Below are 5,219 nucleotides of genomic sequence, written 5' to 3' on the forward strand. Positions count from 1 at the left end.
CTCAGAGGAGGAATTTCGCTCAATTCTATCTGAACTCACAAAAATATAACAAAATGAAACAAGAGATTCGCTCAAAGTCTCGTAAGTCTACTATCAGCCAGGACGAGAAAAAAGTACATAGAACAAGGGTGAAAAAAGCCCGGCAAGCCTTTATTACAAACACCAAAGAGATCATAGGCGCATTCACATTAAACTGTTTCATCGAGGTAAACATGGCATAGTGTCATAGCGACACGCTAGACGCAGCCCAGTATTGATGATGCAATCCCAGGATACCAACACACTCCAGCCATGTCCCCGGGTAAAGGCTAGGGAGGTGCTGCTAAGATCCCGCTATCGCCCCAAACTTTTTCATAGTAGGGGTAATGGTAGCAAGAGCTATAGGTCCCACCAAAGCCTTACTTGTGAAATAAGGCTTTTTGCAGAGGCTTTGGTTGAAAGTGATCCAGAACCCCCATTGTATATACTACTCTTTCAGACTTTATATAACCTTGATGAAGTTTATTTGATATAAAGTCATCAGGGTTGTTTCTTATGTTTGGTTACACAGTTTACACCACCATAGATTTGATATGTTTATAGTATTTGTTACCGCTCATTTGTTTCCTGTTCTTCGCTTAAATTCAAGCATGGCTGACCACTAAACTGAAGATGGTATCCTGATATATCAAGTAAGGATCTTTTTAAAATGTATCTGACATGTATTGGTAAATAAATTCATAATTATTAAAGCATATTTGTGTACATACATAACTTTATTTTTCATAATGTAAAAATTGTTTAACCAATATATTTATGTGTTATTTAATAATGTTTCCTTCATCTCTTTGGAAAATGTGTTGTTCAAAACCAAGTTTAGTATTAAGCTAAATCTTATGATAAATATTTCAGCTTCTCTCAGTTCTGAACAAGATCCATGTGACATTATCGACAAGACCAAGGACCAGCTGCTGGACAGTTATGCAGGCCACTGTGAAGATAACATCATACAGGCAGTTTCTTCAGGTTATCTTGATACTGACAATTAATTTCAGTGTAGGTACTTGTAGAATCAAGCAGTAAGCCAGTAAATCCTTCCCAAAGGTCTAGATGCCATGGCATAAAGATTTTGTGAAACACATGTTCATGTTCAAATAATCTGTGTAATACAATATGTACATTGTGAATGTATAAATTTAAGGTGACCAGTTGTGCAACAACCGTTATAAATATCTGTACTGTCATGCTATAGCATATAATAATAATCAGGGATTTGCTTCAAGAAAAAATTGTGTGTTTAAACTGATCTGTAATTTACTTTGTACAGGTTTGATGGGAAGCTTAAATGGTGACAATCTAGATCTGAGAGTGACAAATCTAACGATGTTCTAATGACAAACAACAGTAAAGACTATCATTTCTTTGCTTCCTAATTTTGTTGCGGACAGGATTGATACTTCACACGGTGTCAAACAAAGCTCCTCAGAAAGAAATGGAATCAGTGGGTGCAGATGATTTCCTGCCAACTTGTGAAGAAATTAGAAACTATAAAGAAAATTTAAAGATCTTGCTGGCAAGGAAATTGGTAGAGCATGTCAGTTCATTCAGCTGGATGAAAAGCCTCATTCCAACACATGTACCACATGATAGACAAGTCGAGATGTCAAAGGCTTCATCAATTTTCTTGTTGCCAATTATTTTGAAAAATGAGGCATCATACTCGGACTGTATCGACATAATGGATGCCTTCACGCCAAGCACGCACATCAACCAGTGGTATGCCAAAGCAGGCAGAGGTAAATGTTTCACGTTTCTTAAAGATTTGGTTAATCATTGCATCTATGCATATATATATATAGAACAATAACATTTGTGGGATTATGTAAATCATTGTCAATATAGCTATGAAATATTACCTAATGTTTGTATTCATTATCATAAGCTTACATATAAGAGTTTGTTGTTGTTGCATGATTTTCCTTTGATATGTATCTAAACATTAATAATTCATTTTAGGCTCAGAGCTTGAAACACTTCGAGTTCGGGTTGGTGGCAAACAACTGACCAGAGTAAGACTCCAATGAGCAAAGCCTTGAGGGAAGGGACACATACTGTGCAGTCAAGATTTGATCAGCTGGAGCCAGTCATTGTGGAAATGTTCCACACCCTTCAAGATTTCATTGACGTGATGGATAATATTGTCACAAGTATGTAGCCCTTATTCTTAAGTAGCCAAAAGTTATGGGGGTTAGTGGGAATCAAATGCAAAAAAAAACATCCAAATACTTGTGAATTGAGCCTAGAGGGTTCTTGAATGTGCTTAAATTCCTAAAGTAACCTTCGAACAATGTCGACTATGCCAAATGAGTGTAAGTGCCTTATATGTATAGATGCAACATTTCGATGACTTATGAATACACATTTACAAAGTGATTAAATGTATCATATATTTGGGATTGAATTGCCTTCGTAAAGTACAGATTCTGGTGCTTTTGTTGGCTGACTTTGTGTGCTGGCGATTAGGTGCCTTACTCTGAGGGTCTGGGTTCGAACCCCGGATGGCACTCAGCCAAACATTAGTACTACAATCTGTACTTTATTACACAAAGTGTAATAGCAGATATAACATATGTTACAATGACTTTCATGAAAGTTTCTTTGGAAATATTTGCAGAAATTATGCAAGAAGTTTCCTCAAGCTTGACAAAGGAATGGACAAGGCTGGACGCTTTGACATTTGAAATTAGTCATTCAACCATCAAATGTTAATGGGAAAGTCAAAGTGCGGTTTAAGGTATTTCTATTTGATTACTTACATAGAATTTAGCATTGTAGCAAAAGAATGACCATAGTTACAAAAGAGCAATATAGAAGACAAAAACTATTATTGATAATACAATATGATGGTTATCAATTTGCTGAATTTTCAGTACATATTAGCAATATGGTATAGTCAACATCATTTTCAAATCCTTCCAAAACTCTGTATACCGGGTATTTCCTAGTTCTCATTTTCCATATTTATCACAGTCATGGGTGCAAGTTAGTGTATTCACGGGTTGAACAACATAGGTACAAAACAGCTGGCAACAAGTCCTGTCCTCAAAGAAAATTGAGTCACCGAAGCCCCACAAGTTGGCTGGCCACACTCAATGAACTGACCAAAGCTGAATTCATCAAACTCCAAGCTGTACCTCTTAGTAGTTACATAACCCCACCCCACCCAAGCTAAATCTAATTACTCCCAGTATACTCATCACTATCTAAAACTGTACATTATATTTATATGTTTCCATCGGGCAGGGTAGCCTAATGGTTAAAGTTGACTCGCCGTCAATGAGGACCCGGTTTGAATCCCCACATGGGCACAATGTGTGAAGCCCATTTTCTGGTGTCCCCCGCTGCGGATGTTGCTGGAATATTGCTAAAAGCGTATGTGAAACCAAACTCACTCAGTCAGTCAGTATATGTTTCATCACCTATAACAGTAGACATGAACCTGAACACTAAAATGTATGTTTTTTCCAGGCACATGAACAGTTTGTAGATGTCGCCGGCACGCCATACTTTCTTCAACTGACCAAGCACATGTTTGACTCAAGGAGTTGAGCTGATGAATTGAAACACCCAGATATCCCACCAAAGGTGAATTTGTGGCACAACAAGAAGAAGGAGGAAGTGTTCCACAGAATCATGGACCAACTTTGGATACCATGTTCATTCCACCATTGACAAGAAAAGGTTTGTGTTTTTCTTTCATTATGTGCAAGCCTTACAATTCATAATTTCAGTTAATGAAATGGAGTGCTGTTATGATTTTCATTTAGAACATAAATACAGTATTTCAATGAAACAATATGCTGGAAGGATTTCAAAGGTTTTGCTAATAACAGTTATGGTAACATTAAGTTTCAATATGTTTCAATTGTAGGCTCTTTTTCTGTTTTTCTCAACAATAAAAGGTAAAAAGGTTCTGTAATGTTGTTTGAAATTGTACTGTTTATTCATGTTTATATGATAATATCATATTTCAAACCGGTGTTGTTTATACCCCTAGAAATCTCTGAAGCAGGAACGCGGCAACTTGACAGTCACAGGGCAGACTAACACAAAGTTGACTGTTCCGTGGTTAACAACCAAATACAAGTCCGAAGTTGGTGTCTGGGAATCTTTTGTGCTTACTGCGACTCCGGCTAACAAGTTGAGCATGGGGTATTTGTGCTCCCTCCCAGGTTAACAACCCCAGTTCTTATCAACAAAGATGTGTTAATGGAAGATGATCTCCACAACTATGTGGTTAACTTCATGAACTGGTAATTTTGTCATCCCTTGTTCTTCAAGATGCTATCTCAGAAGGCAACATGTACTTGAACAACATCACTCTGAAGTTCATGATACCATATTTCTACTCACACTCAGCTCTGTCAAAATACATGTCGGAGTGTATTGACTATATTCTGAAAACTGAGATCATGCTGTCCTCCCAGCGATGGCTATGAGAGTACGTGCTGCATCATTTGTGAATCCCACTGGCAGACATGGCCACAACAAAGCAGCTGGATATGCAAAAGGAAAATCAGGTCCTGGTGTTAAAAGGTCTGATAAAAGGTCTTGGAGCCAACAAGACAGAGAGGTCAATTGTTAAGATATCCAAAGTTGCTCCAGTTGTTGAAAGCATCAATGATAACGTTGTCTCAATGACAAAATCTGCTGACTATCACACAAGTCACAGACAGAGATCATCTTCGGATGACATCAAGGAGATACTGTCTGTCCTGCAGGCCAGTAACCCATGGAAAGTTACTCCTGGTAGGCAACTGAAAGGTTTCAAGGAATTAGTCAGTCCCCATTTTCCTTCAACGCAACAGATGAGAAACAGCATCCAGACTAATGTGGACCGCCTGAAAAGGGAGTTGTCTTTTCTGCCTGATGATGATGAAGTGGAGGAAAACTGACTGTAAAATAAGGGAATGAAACTTATACACTATCCACAGTTCCCACAATATTTTTAGATTCCCTGTGAACAGGTTCACTCAAACTTGTAGTTTGTGAAAGTAAAGCCACTTAATGATTCATGTTGTTCAAGGACTGTGCCAGTGAAATCAAGCTTTACTTTATCTGTGTAACATTAGAACCTTAAATATTCTTTTGTGCATGCAGTTTTGGTGATATACAGGGCAAGGACTGTAATTGTGTTATCACATTGGTCAGGATTAAAGGACAGGTGACAATATTTGTAT

General features: G+C 37.7%; 1 pseudogene; it reads left to right on the forward strand.

The window, feature by feature from the left end:
- Positions 1 to 1,471: 1,471 nt before the first annotated feature.
- Positions 1,472 to 4,934, forward strand: LOC124268524 (annotated as a pseudogene).
- The last annotated feature ends 285 nt before the right edge of the window (positions 4,935 to 5,219 follow it).

This window comes from Haliotis rubra, unplaced genomic scaffold (genome assembly GCF_003918875.1).
Source record: "Haliotis rubra isolate DU_JTF1 unplaced genomic scaffold, ASM391887v1 Scf1389, whole genome shotgun sequence".
In the NCBI taxonomy this organism is placed as follows: Eukaryota; Metazoa; Mollusca; class Gastropoda; order Lepetellida; family Haliotidae; genus Haliotis; species Haliotis rubra.